Source organism: Gigantopelta aegis, chromosome 7 (assembly GCF_016097555.1).
Source record: "Gigantopelta aegis isolate Gae_Host chromosome 7, Gae_host_genome, whole genome shotgun sequence".
Classification (NCBI taxonomy): Eukaryota; Metazoa; Mollusca; class Gastropoda; order Neomphalida; family Peltospiridae; genus Gigantopelta; species Gigantopelta aegis.
Window position 1 is genome coordinate 22,119,377 of NC_054705.1, and position 15,229 is coordinate 22,134,605.

Genomic DNA, 15,229 nt, shown 5'->3' on the forward strand with positions numbered 1-15,229 from the left:
ACCGAAGTATCTGTCTGTTTATCTATTTATCTGTATGTATGTGATTGTTTGTGTATTTATATTTCAGGTAATGTGACAATCAACATTGCCCACAATAAGGCTACGAAGATGAGCACAACGGGTGCTTGGTCTGGTATGTTGTTTCGTTCGAGAGTCACCGTTGATGGTAACTTGGGAAGTGATTGGACGGAAGATGGTTGTACCTGTACGGCGGTAGCAGACATGCAACCTTGGTGGATGGTCGACTTACAGGGAACGTTTGTTGTTCACAGCGTCAACATAACCAACAGTAATCAAAGCCGTAAGTGTGGTGTGTTAAAGGGACTGCCCCGAGTTCGCTTCCATTGTAACATGTTTTCGACAAATATAACTGTTTAGTAGGGGTAGGATGATTAATCGCGGTTCACGATTATCGCGGTTTTACGCCCTTAGTTCGACGCATCGTTTTCTGGTTTGCGTACCTTGGTTTATTATGATTTTGTTTTTAATTCATTTCTTTGACGGGAACATAAACATTGTACCCTCCCAAAATAGGGCCTGCAGGACCCTGTGCGATGAATCTGTCGATGGATACAGCGCTCGCCTGATGCGTGATCGATCTATGATCGATTCCCGTCGGTAGATCCATTGGGCTATTTCTCGTTCCAGCCAGTGCTCCACAGCTGCTGCATCAAAGGCCGTGGCATGTACTATCATTTCTGTGGGATGGACACATAAAAGATCCCTTGCTGCTAATCGAAAAGAGTAGCCCATGAAGTGGCGACCTTGAGTCTCCTCTCTCAATGTCTGTGTTGTCCTGAACCATATATCTGACGACATTTAACCGTAAATACATTGTGTTGAGTCCGTCGGTAATTAAATAGAGAATAATAAACAAGTTACCAGTTGTTATCAAATTTGTGTCCCGAGTGAAATAATTTTCACTTTTCACGAGCTTTAGTTGTTCACAGATAATTTTCAAAACCCAAAGTTCTATATATTCTGTAAAAAAACCCATATCTATAATGAATTGCATTAAACTAACGTTTTAATACAAGTTTAACACTGAAACCAGAAATACCTAAACACAAACACTTTAAACTACGTGACGTCATTGTGTGTGCTTTCCCACATCGTGATGACGTCATATTTAGTACCGACAATGTGATTGGTGTGTTGGGGTGAAATCGTCCAATAGTAAGTAGTGTACGATAAACCAATGCGTAATAATTTCTCAGTGAGAAATTATGATTTTAATTTTTTTAATTTTTTGGGACATTACAAACATGGATGATGATGAGATGAATGGTGCAGCCGCAGTATTTCCATTTCGGTTTGGGAATACTTGACAGGTCCGTGCTCCACGCTTGCTGTCAGTTGAGCTATCTCAGTATCACTCGAGTCCGGGGTACACGGAACCTGCAGTGTATGCCAGGTAATCATCCCCCATGTGGGGTCATACACTCGGGAGACACACCCATAATCGCACCCGCAAAGTGGCTGAAACTCGGTGTATGTGGCCTTACACCTATCCATTGAGCCTAGCGGTACACTCACTCTGGGTTGGAGCCAGTATTGACATGAACAATCCCCCATTGCCTCAGGTGGGATACGAAACCAGTACCTACCAGCCAGAAGTCCGGTGGCATAACCACTACACCACCGAGTCCGGTTCACTCCACTAATAATTATTTTAAAAATCACACTTCTCTTATCAATATTTCATACTGAATGTAAAGCCATTAGACAGGGATTCACAATGATGACCGTACTGCTTTGGTGCGAGTTAATGGAACGTTCAATCGCCAGCTATATCGGCACGAGATATTGCAGCATCACGTTGTTCCACTGATTAGCGTCACTCGTGGCATCTCTCAGCGTGTCTGCCAAGACTTTCTACAGCAAAACAACGTTCGTCTTCTGCCTTGGCCAGCAAGATCGCCAGATTTATCCCCAAATGAACACCTCTTGGGGGTCCTGGATCGCAGAGTTCGTCAAAGGAACCCTCCGCCACAAATAATGAATGGCAAAACAGTCCACAACGTACCATTCAAAATCGTGTTTCCTCCATGCGTCGTCGTTGTGCAGCTGTGATTGCAGCACGGGGAGGACATAACCGATACTGAACATTTTGAAACCCCATGATTGATTCACATCACGTGACACATTTCAGCGTTAACACTGCAAATTCAGAATGTTATATAATTGAGTAATCATACAATGTCACTTCACAATGAAATATGTAATATTTGACTAAAATAAATGATGTCGAAGTTACGTGTAACAGAAATATTTTGGGAGAGTATATTTAGAAACAGGATTGGCTACACTATCTGAACGCTGAAAGACCAACAAAAAAAGTACTATGTTCAAAATAATTAATGGTATGGCTCCTGACTTCCTAGTCAGCAGCATACCACCTAGGATAGAACAACGTACCCACTATAATCCGAGGAACCAAACACCGATGTATCTATTCCTTTTGCTATAACAAATGTCTTTAAAATAGCATTTATACATTAAACAATTGATCTTTGGAACCGTCTGAAAGCGGAAATACCAAATTGCGAACGAATTTCATCTCTTAAAAAGCAGTAGCACTGGGTGTTTATAACGTCCCCTCAATCGATTTATGCGGAAATCGAAAAGAAACTGTTTTACAAACCAGATTAAGATATGCCTGTAGCACCTTAATGGCAGATCTATATCGTTGTGTCGATTGTATAACCAGCAGGGACACATTCTTTTAAGATCCCTAAACAATTTTGAATCAATTAATCTTCAATTGATAATAAATGGTCGAGACACGTTTGATGATAATACCAATACATACCTATTTTAGCTTGTTTACAAATACGTTAAACAGACACAACCATTTGACTAAGAAAATATTATCTCGTTATTTTTTTTTTTTTTTTTTTTTTTACCAGTTGGTTGTCTGAGAAGATAATATGTTAATAATGAATATTATTAAACCATCGATTACTTCTATTTTTTTTCTTTTCCTTTTCTCTCCTTTCAGTTTACTAAATCGTTTTTCACAAACGTTTATTTTAATTGATTGATTGATTGATTTATTGCAAGTTGCGGTCGCGGTTATTGTACAATTTAATGTTTGTAATTAGGAGAGGGCCTCCTAAGTTGGATAACTTGTGTCCAATCCTTCTGTGAGTGTGTGTGTCTGTATGTATATATATATATATATATATATATATATATATATATATATATATATATATATATATATATATATATATATATATATATATATATATATATATATATATATATATATATATATATATATATATATATATATATATATATATATGTGTGTGTGTGTGTGTGTGTATATATATATATATATATATATATATATATATATATATATATATATATATATATATATATATATATATATATATATATATAATGACAACACAAAAGGATGAACTATCATTGATTAGTTTTGATTCATCTACGTATGAAAGACGCGTGGGGTCACAATGAAAAGTCAATAGGGCGTATGGCCACCCGATAGGTCTGTGAATAGGTCTGGGGGATAGCATTCCACTCCTGCTGTAGTGCTTTTTCCAGTTATCTAATGTACGGAACTTTCATGCATACGTTTTAATATACTATTTTAAGAAACAAGAAACTGTATTTGTAATGGTCATTTGTACAATAGTTCTAAATATATAACTATATGTTGACTAAAGACAAAATACAAATTTAACATGTCATGTTAGCGTGTTGGGTCTGGGATACTCCGGCAACGTTTCCTCAAGATTCGAGTTCAGACGATTGGGAAAATAAGTTGACTTGCACTGAGCACTGGGTGGAAGCGATAATACTAGGGGGTCCTGGGACATTCTCTCTATTAAAATGTTTTTAATTCGGTTGGCTTTAGATTCGTTCTGGTGTACATGCTATTTGGCTGTCATGTTCACTTATTATAGAAGTCTAAAATAAAGATATATTTTAATATATATTTTGGTAATGTTTATTATGGTTATATGTATAATGTCAAATCTTTGATGAGCAATAATTTGGGAAAAGGAAATGTGGAATTACTCGAATATTTTTTAAAATATATAACTACATTTGTAAGCATGTATATGCACATACTAAATAATAGTGATTTAAAAAAAAAATAGTTTTCGGATTGTTGTTTTTTGTGGTTTGTTGCTCGTATTGAAATTGAAAAAATCCTCATAGACTATTTTTTTTTTATTTTTTTATTTTTTTTTAAATCCGCAAAGTAGTTTTCGCAGATAGCTATCTAGAACTGCAACCAAATTTGCCCCAATAACATCGTAGGGAAATTAGCGATGCAGAATCGTTTTAATACGACGGAAATTGGGCGACATTTTATAATTCGCTACTGTTTATTTCCATTTTCGTTACTAGGACAAAGCATACTTAAACTGTTTATTCTATCGACAGGAAGAAAATATTTTCTTACACACCCGTTGGTGAGAACACCATGTGTTAGTTCTTATAACACATAGTTGTTTACACACGTACGTGTGTTAACAAATTCAAGACATACGACTGGCTGCTCCTAGGTGATGACCAGGTTATCAATGTCATACGTCCAATAAAAAAACGCACGGTGGAAATCGATTACACTGGGACGTATAGTTAACTTGGCAATCATGTATCTGTGACCCGTAAGTCAGCTACAAGTGCAACGGCTGTAAATAACCTTTAGTCGAAAAAGATATTAAACTGTGCGTAAAACCTGGGGCTTTGTTTGGATATGTAAGGAATAGAATAATACATTCGCATCCGTTAGATACCATTTATCTCACAACTCGTTCTTTAAAACGTATCAAACTCGCTTTCGCTCGTTAGATACATCAGCGCTTTGGAGAATCTCACCTTTTTTTTTCTTACTTTTTTTTTACTCCAGAAAATCTCAGGGTTTAATTTGTATAGTTTTTCATTTGTTTATAAAAAGTAGTAGTGCCCCCCCCCCCCCCCCCCCCACCACCCAGGATTTTGATCAGGGTACGGTCCTGTGCATTTTAAAACAACTCGTTGTGAGATAAATAGTATCTAAAGGCCACTCATGTATTATTCTCTATTTAACGTCTAAAAGTACCCATTAAATATATTTTCTTGTTTATGATATCAGTGTCTATATATTCAATGTGTTTCAGGTCGTCTTAGTAGTTGTAAGAAGCCCAAACTGGATTTTATCTTCAAATCATTTTGTACGTACAAAAAACGATATTTTAGGAAATAAAATGAAATTTAACCTAGTACATATCCTAGAACGATCAGAAACACGTTTAATATACTTAATATACAGCAACTAATAATGAATGCATATTATATATATATATATATATATATATATATATATATATATATATATATATATATATATATAGGTAAATAATTAAATTTTCTTTGCGTCTATACACTTTACAGCAATCTGATTGGTCCAGGGGTGCTAACCTTTTTTCGTTCATATCTCGATGAACCCCAAAAACATTAAGACACGCCTACTACCCCACCCCCACCCCCCACCCCCCGAAAAAACGATGTGCACACTTTTGTATGACCCTCTACGCGGGATCATACAGTGTGCACATCGTTTTTTCGGTTCATACTTGCATGAACCAAAACATAATTGCCGTCAATTCTTAATTACAGTCCTTAAAATGTCTATGTCAGTCCATAACATCTTAAAAATTGCAGCATACTCAGCACTGTCTCTTTAAATTCCCTGAATTTGAAACTTTAAAGGCATGTTAGCATTACAGTGACAGGTTACAGCATACAAATAGCTGACATAATAAACATCAAAAGGTTGTCTTTTACAGGTGAAAAACAATAACAAATCGCATAGGATTGCATGAGTAATAATATAACCAGTAACGTTACTATCTTAAGGAGACGGTTTTATCCTACTCAGGTCAGAGTTTCTCGTGACATTCGCCATATTAACCTTCGCAGGATAAAGCCGATACCTTAAACCAGAAAACAGTTATTCTCCGTATAGTAATTTTTAATAGTGCATTAAATACTGCCACTGATGTCACTGACGAAATGTGTGACTTGGCTTGTTGTATATAGAATACTAAACGAGCTTGCCTGTCATATAATTGTTTCCTGAAATGAGGAACAGTTTTGGTATCTGACGAGCGAAAGCGCGTCAGACACCAACACTGTTCACGAGTTTCATAAAAATAGTAAAACCGGCAAGCTAGTTTAGTATTTTATTTATTACAAACCAACTACAAACAAGTCGCAACACTGAAGTAAGCAGCCCCAAGTTCAGCCAGCAAACGTTTCGCTAACGTTCGCGAACTGTTTGATTGGTTCCCGACGAGACATTTAGTTTACCACGCAGCGCATAAACCAGTCTAGCGGACGTTTTCTTTTTCTGCTCGGTCTGGCTGAACGCAGCCCAGATGTCGAAACCTACTACGATTTGGTTCAGCAAGTGATCTACGTCATGCTCACGTCATGCCAATACATTACACTGCATACCATAAGTAATATCTTACACTGGTGTTGAATACAATAAAATAGCGTTCCATATAGCCAGTAAATTAATTTATCCTATAACTTAACTATGATATCCATGTCATAAGCTCATGTGATAATGCAATGTATTAACCCGGTTAATAATGGAATGCAAATTTAAAGGTATGTGCAAATGTTCACCGTATCTCGGTAATACTGTGTTTACAAGCCACTAAGCCATCAAGACCTGTATATATGAACGTAACGTTTTCATAAGATTTAGTTAAAGTGTGTGAAGTCAAAGTAATTTGTGCTAACGGTGATGACATGATATTACCGATGGAGGCGACTCTAGTATTGTAATTTACTAAATATTGAATGCAAATATTATTTTAGAAGTGTTATAGGATAAATAAAATTCGCTACTCGTGTTTTGCTTTTAATATGTAAAATATCCACCTCGTCTAGTTAATTGGTATTTGTCTCGGCAGAGCCTCCATTAACAAGGACTCGGTTGATATTTTCCGTATTAAAACACACTCGTGACGAATCCTCTATATATTTTGTTTTGAATTTATATACTTGCGACTGGCAGTGTTCTACTAAAATTAGGTTAAAATTTGAATAGTCAGTGGCTTCCCGTTATATCCAAAACTAGCAGTATACCCACACACCCATTGTCTTTCTATGATTCGTATGTTGACTGCGTGGGGGAGGTTGGGGGTATATCAGTATGTAAACCGCTTGAATTAAAGGGGCAGACCCTAGTTTCAGCCCACGAAAATGGACACTAAGTTTACAAAGTTAGTAAAGTTACAATTGAGCAAAACATGAGTCTGTGACTTCGAAATGGTTAAATACCCTCTAAAAATAGACTAAAACTTGACTCCATAAATGTTACTGTTTTTGAAAATATCAGAAATGCCTTTTGTGATATTAAAATCACCAGAATTACCAAAACCACTCCAAATGTACGGAAATGGATAATCTAAAGAATACAATCTAAGTAAAGTATGATATCAGTTATCAAAAATGGTTCTAATAGTCAACACTATGCCTTAGTGTTTAAAAACTAGGGCATGTCACTTTAAACTTTTGCGCGTAGCACCATTAGCACTTTTATTTGTACGTTCCCACAGGCAGGATAACACTCGCCACGGCATTTGATATACCCGTCGTGGAGCACAGGTTCGGACGGTGGGGGTGGGGGGTGGGGGGGGGGGGGGGGGGGGGGGGGGGGGGGGGTTGGAGGAGGTCCCAATCATAGAATGAGTACATTGCGGGTGTTCGATCCTTGAACCCAAGCACCTCAGGCGAGCGCTCCACCGACTGAACTGTAGGAAAACAATGTTTATTATCATGTTACATGTCATTATTTAAAGTCCAAATTCTGTTGCTAATAATACATATATGTAATTACTTTTCTTACTTTTTTTTTTATTTACAGTAATATCGTGTTTTAATATTTCCTTTATTACAGCGAAAAGTCTTCACAGTTTTGTCATTGAAATCTTTTCACAAAACCCTGAAGGATGTTCTGGCGCCGGTTCTGTCGTGTGTCATAATTACACCGGAGCGGCGCTGCCAGCAGGCCAAACTCCGTTCACATGCGATCAACCAACCAGAGGCCGATTCGTCCGCATAAGAAAATGGAACACAGAGGACACTTTTGATGCACTGGTCTTGTGTGAAGTTCAAATATATGGCACTGAAGAAAATGGTATGAATCATCCCTCTATATTTTAGTTACATCATAGTTTGTTTGTTTGTTTTAGTTTGACGATATCACTAGAACACATTCATTTATTAATGGGACATGCCTGAGTTTGCTGCATTGTAAAATGTTTCCAACTAATGAAATATATCTACGATTAAACTTACATATTAAATATATTTTCTTGTTTAGAATATCAGTGTCTGTATATTCAATGTGTTTCAGATCGTCTTAATATTTGTAAGAAGCCCAAACTGGATTATTTCTTCAAATAATGTTGTACGTATTAAAAAAACAACAATTAGGAAATAAAATTAAATTTAACCTACTACAAATATTAGAACGATCAGAAACACGTTTAATATACAGCCACTAATATTGTATGCAGAAAAATATATTTCATATGTAATTACAATCTTTAAAAAGTCTCTGTTAATCGATAACATCTTAAAAATTGTAGCAAACTCGGGAATGTCCCTTTTAATCGTCGACTATTGCATGCCAAACATTTGGTGATTTTGGCATATAGTCTTAGAGAGAAAACCCGCTACATTTTTTTTTTCATTAGTATTAAGAAATATTTCATATGCACCATCCCGGAGGAAGGGGAGGTGGTGTGGACTTCAAACATTGCTATGATAGGTTCCAATGTACCAAATAATTTGCTATTGCTAATAATGTTAACATTTACTAATAAAACTGAATTTAGCCGTGTATAAACACACCCAGACAGTATACTAATAAAACGTGTGGCACCTCACATTTAATCTACCTGCAAGAAAATGGGGGTGGGAAGGGTGTCAGATACCATTTAAAATATTTAATGAATGTCTCTATTAACAACGCTCATTTTCCCTACAAATCGCATTTTTATTTTTTGGGGGCACCCTGCACTGCTTTCATGCTTTCAACCTCTTGTGCATTCTACATAATAACTATAACAAATACATGTATATTTACATGTGTATTTATTACCAATGGAAAAAGGTATTTACACAAAATAATCAATTTTCACATATTACTACCAACCAGAGCCACAGTTGTTTTTTTACTTCGTAAATATTCGATACAATGCAGCCTGAAGTAACCAACACAACACTCTCAGGGTGTTAAAATATTATTGTATATTGACTTTTCAGGATGCGGTATTTCCACAACATTTCTGGCGTACATCAGGGGCGCGTCTGTTAAGTCAACACTCTGAGCTGATAAATCACACGTCGTTGATGGAATGTTCGGTGAAATGTGACAGGCAAACCAGCTGTTTGGCTTTCAATGTCAACGTCAACAGTCACCAGTGTGAACTCATCTCTAATGGAGGTTTTGAAAACACCAAGGATATCAATCCAGACTGGAATTATTATGGCTCGGATTTCTGCTAGTCTGAGTAACAAAACCGTTAAAGGAATGCTAAAGCAAGGCTTTTGGACCGGTATGCATATTCAACGATACATAATGCACATTATTGCTTAATATCAACAAATATAATCGTATAGTTAATTAATAAAACGGTTAAATGTGACGGCTATTATATATACCGCGCGCAGCCATTTTGTACCATCCCAGTGAATACGCCCTCTGGCTAGCTGGTTGTTACGTAATACCTAACGTGTCATGTCGGGAATTAATCTTCGAACTGAAGAAACAAATCATACCTGAGTTTTGCGGATGCATCGGAATGTTCTGTAATAATATCCATCCCAGTAACACAGCAACGTGTATATATGGTTTATTTTTCAATACAAAATAAACCACCATTGTCAAAGTGTTGAAATAGCTGTATTATGTTTTGTACATCAGTTAACCCACGTACTGAAATAATAATCGAAGTGTTTTCTTGGTTAATTGATATTTTCTTTTCGTGGCCTGTACCTGTGGTTCTTGATTGGCAGGTGTATATTTAGACGGTCCCCAGACACTGTGTCTAGACACACTAAAAAGACGTGCAGTCTCGTTTAATTAAGATGACAGGGTATTGTGTGAATACCTCAACCTCGTTCATGGACATAAACTGTTTATTCTATCGACAGGAAGAAAATTATTTTCTTACACACCCGTTAGGTGAGAACACCATGTGTGTGTTCTTACTAACACCAATAGTTGTTTACACACGTACGTTGTGTTTAACAAATTCAAGACATACGACTGGCTGCTCCTAGGTGATGACCAGGTTATCAATGTCATACGTCCAATAAAAAAACGCACGGTGGAAATCGATTACACTGGGACGTATAGTTAACTTGGCAATCATGTATCTGTGACCCGTAAGTCAGTTGTGAGATAAATAGTATCTAAAGGCCACTCATGTATTATTCTCTATTTAACGTCTAAAAGTACCCATTAAATATATTTTCTTGTTTATGATATCAGTGTGTGTATATTCAATGTGTGTCAGGTCGTCTTAATAGTTTGTAAGAAGCCCAAACTGGATTTTATCTTCAAATCATTTTGTACGTACAAAAAATATATTTTAAGAAACAAAATGAAATGTAACCTAGTACATATCCTAGAACGATCATAAACATTTTAATTATACAGCAACTAATAATGCAATGCATATATATATACATACATATTTGATATGTATATTACAGTCGTTAAAATGTCTCTGTCAGCTGATAAGGGGTCTGGATGTAGCCCTGTTTCTACAGCGTTCGCTCGATCGGTGTGCGGTCGGTGTGAGATCGATCCCCGTCGGTGGGCCCATTGGGCTATTTTTCGCTTCAGCCAGTGCACCACGACTGGTATATCAAATGCGTGGTATGTGTTATCCTGTCTGTGGGATGGTGCATATAAAAGATCCATTGCTGCTAATCGAAAATAGTAGCCCATGAAGTGGCGGCAGCGGGTGTCCTCTCTCACTGTCTATGTGTTCCTTAACCATATGTCCGACGCCATATAACCGTGAATACAATAATTGAGTGCGTCAATTATTAATTACAGTCCTTCCTTCCTGTCAGTCGATAACATCTTTAAAAATTGCAGCAAACTCAGGACTGTCTCTTTAAATTCCCTGAATTTGAAACCTTAAAGGTATGTTAGCATTACAGTGACAGGTTACAACACACAAATAGCAGACATAATAAACATCAAAAGGTTGTCGTTTACAGGCAATACACAATGAACAAATTGCATAGGATTGCATGAGTAATAATATAACCAGTAACGTTACTATCTTAAGGAAACGGTTTTACCCTACTTAGGTCAGATTGTCTCGTCACATTCCTCATCCTATCCTTCGCAGGATAAAGCCGATACCTTAAACCAGAAAAGGGTCATCACTTTGTTTTCCCCATTACCATCTTGACACCCAATAGCCGATGTATTTTTCGTGCTGGGGTGTCGTTAAACATTCATTCATTCATTAAACAAGAAAACAATAATTATTCTCTGTATAGTAATTTTTAATAGTACATTAAATACTGTCACTGATGTCACTGACGAAATGTGTGACTTGGCTTGTTGTATATAGAATACTAAACGAGCTTGCCTGTCATATAATTGTTTCCTGAAATGAGGAACTGGTTTGGTATCTGACGAGAGAAAACGAGTCAGACACCAACACTGTTCACGAGTTTTATAAAAAATAGTATAACCGGCAAGCTAGTTTAGTATTTTAGTTATTACAAACCAACTACAAACAAGCCGCAACACTGAAGTAAGCAGCCCCAAGTTCAGCCAGCAAACGTTTCGCTAACGTTCGCTAACTGTTTTATTGTTTCCCGACGAGGCCATTTAGTTTACCACGGAGCGCATAAACCAGTCTAGCGGACGTTTTTTTCTGCTCGGTCTGCTTGAACGCAGCCCAGATGTTGAAACCTACTACGATTTGGGTCAGCAAGTGATCTACGTCACGCTCACGTCATGCCAATATATTACACTGCATGCCATGAGCAATATCTTACACTGGTGTTGAATACAATAACATAGCGTTCCATGTGGCCATTAAATTAATTTATCCTATAACTTAACAATGATATCCATGTCATAAACCCAAGTGATAATGCAATGTATTAATCCGGTTAATAATGGAATGCAAATTTAAAGGTATGTGCAAATGTTGACAGTATCTCGGTAATAATGTGTTGCCGTGAATGGGTCACTTGCTTACAAGCCATTGAAGCCGTCAATACCTGTATATATGAACGTAACCTTTTCATAAGATTTAGTTAAAGTGTGTGACGTCAAAGTAAGTTGTGCTAACCGTGATGACGTCATATCACTGATGGAGGCGACTCTAGTACTGTAATTTACTAAATATTGAATGCAAATATTATTTTAGAAGTGTTATAGGATAAATAGAGTTCGCTACTCGTGTTTTGTTTTCAATATGTAAACTATCCACATCGTCTAGTTAATAGGTATTTGTCTCGGCAGAGCCTCGATTAACAAGGACTCGTTTGATATTGTCCGTATTAAAACACACTCGTGACGAATCCTCTATATATTTTGTTTTGAATTTATGTACCTGCGACTGGCAGTGTTCCACTAAAATTAGGTTAAATTTTAAATAGTCAGTGGCTTCCCGTTATATCCAAAACTAGCAGTATACTCACACACCCATTTTCTTTCTATGATTCGTATGTTGACTGCGTGGGGGAGGGAGCGGGTATCTCAGTATGTAAACCGCTTGAATTAAAGGGACAGACCCTAGGTTCAGCCCACGAAAATGCACACTAAGTTTAGTTAACGAACCTGTATACATTTGGATAAAGTTACATTTGAGTGAAACATGAGTCTGTGACTTTGAAATGGTTCAATACCCTCTAAAAATAGACTAAAACTCGACTCCATAACTGTTACTTCTCAAACGGCCGTATAAAATATCAGAAATGGCTTTTGTGATATTAAAATCACCAGAATTACCAAAACCACTCCAAATGTACGGAAATGGATAATCTAAACAATACAATCTAAGTAAAGTATGATTTCAGTTATCAAAAATGGTTCTAATAGTCAACACTATGCCTTGGTGTTTAAAAACTAGGGCATGTCACTTTACATGTTTGCGCGTAGCACCATTAGCACTAGGGACTTTAATTGTTCGTTTCCACAGGCAGGATATCACATACCACGGCATTTGGTATACCGTCGTGGGGCACGGACGGTTCCAGGGAGGGTGGGGGAGGGGAAGTTGGAGGAGGTCCCAATCATAGAATGGGTCAATTGCGGGTGTTCGATCCTTGAACCCAAGCATCTCATGTCATTATTTAAAGCCCAATTTTTTTGCTAATATTACATGTCATATATAATTCTATTACATATATGTATTGTTTTTTTTTTCACAGTAATATCGTGTTTTAATATTTCCTTTATTACAGCGAAAAATCTTCACAGTTTTGTCATTGAAATCTTTTCACAAAACCCTGAAGGATGTTCTGGCGCCGGTTCTGTCGTGTGTGTTAATTACACCGGAGCGGCGCTGCCAGCAGGCCACAACTCCGTTCACATGCGATCAACCAACCAGAGGCCGATTCGTCCGCATAAGAAAATGGAACACAGAGGACGTTTCTGATGCACTGACCTTGTGTGAAGTTCAAATATATGGCACTGAAGAAAATGGTATGAATCATCCCTCTATATTTTAGTTACATCATAGTTTGTTTGTTTGTTTTTTAGTTTGACGATATCACTAGAACACATTCATTTATTAATGGGACATGCCTGAGTTTGCTGCATTGTAAAATGTTTCCAACTAATGAAATATATCTACGATTAAACTTACATATTAAATATATTTTCTTGTTTAGAATATCAGTGTCTGTATATTCAATGTGTTTCAGATCGTCTTAATATTTGTAAGAAGCCCAAACTGGATTATTTCTTCAAATAATGTTGTACGTATTAAAAAAACAACAATTAGGAAATAAAATTAAATTTAACCTACTACAAATATTAGAACGATCAGAAACACGTTTAATATACAGCCACTAATATTGTATGCAGAAAAATATATTTCATATGTAATTACAATCTTTAAAAAGTCTCTGTTAATCGATAACATCTTAAACATTGTAGCAAACTCGGGAATGTCCCTTTAATCGTCGGCTATTGGATGCCAAACATTTGGTGATTTTGGCATATAGTCTTAGAGAGAAAACCCGCTACATTTTTTTTTTCATTAGTATTAAGAAATATTTCATATGCACCATCCCGGAGGAAGGGAGAGGTGTGGACTTCAAACATTGCTATGATAGGTTCCAATGTACCAAATAATTTGCTATTGCTAATAATGTTAACGTTTACTAATAAAACTGAATTTAGCCGTGTATAAACACACCCAGACAGTATACTAATAAAACGTGTGGCACCTCACATTTAATCTACCTGCAAGAAAATGGGGGTGGGAAGGGTGTCAGATACCATTTAAAATATTTAATGAATGTCTCTATTAACAACGCTCATTTTCCCTACAAATCGCATTTTTATTTTTTGGGGGCACCCTGCACTGCTTTCATGCTTTCAACCTCTTGTGCATTCTACATAATAACTATAACAAATACATGTATATTTACATGTGTATTTATTACCAATGGAAAAAGGTATTTACACAAATAATCAATTTCACATATTACTACCAACCAGAGCCACAGTTGTTTTTACTTCGTAAATATTCGATACAATGCAGCCTGAAGTAACCAACACAACACTCTCAGGGTGTTAAAATATTATTGTATATTGACTTTTCAGGATGCGGTATTCCACAACATTTCTGGCGTACATCAGGGGCGCGTCTGTTAAGTCAACACTCTGAGCTGATAAATCACACGTCGTTGATGGAATGTTCGGTGAAATGTGACAGGCAAACCAGCTGTTTGGCTTTCAATGTCAACGTCAACAGTCACCAGTGTGAACTCATCTCTAATGGAGGTTTTGAAAACACCAAGGATATCAATCCAGACTGGAATTATTATGGCTCGGATTTCTGCTAGTCTGAGTAACAAAACCGTGAAAGGAATGCTAAAGCAAGGCTTTTGGACCGGTATGCATATTCAACGATACATAATGTACATTATTGCTTAATATCAACAAATATAATCGTATAGTTAATTAAAA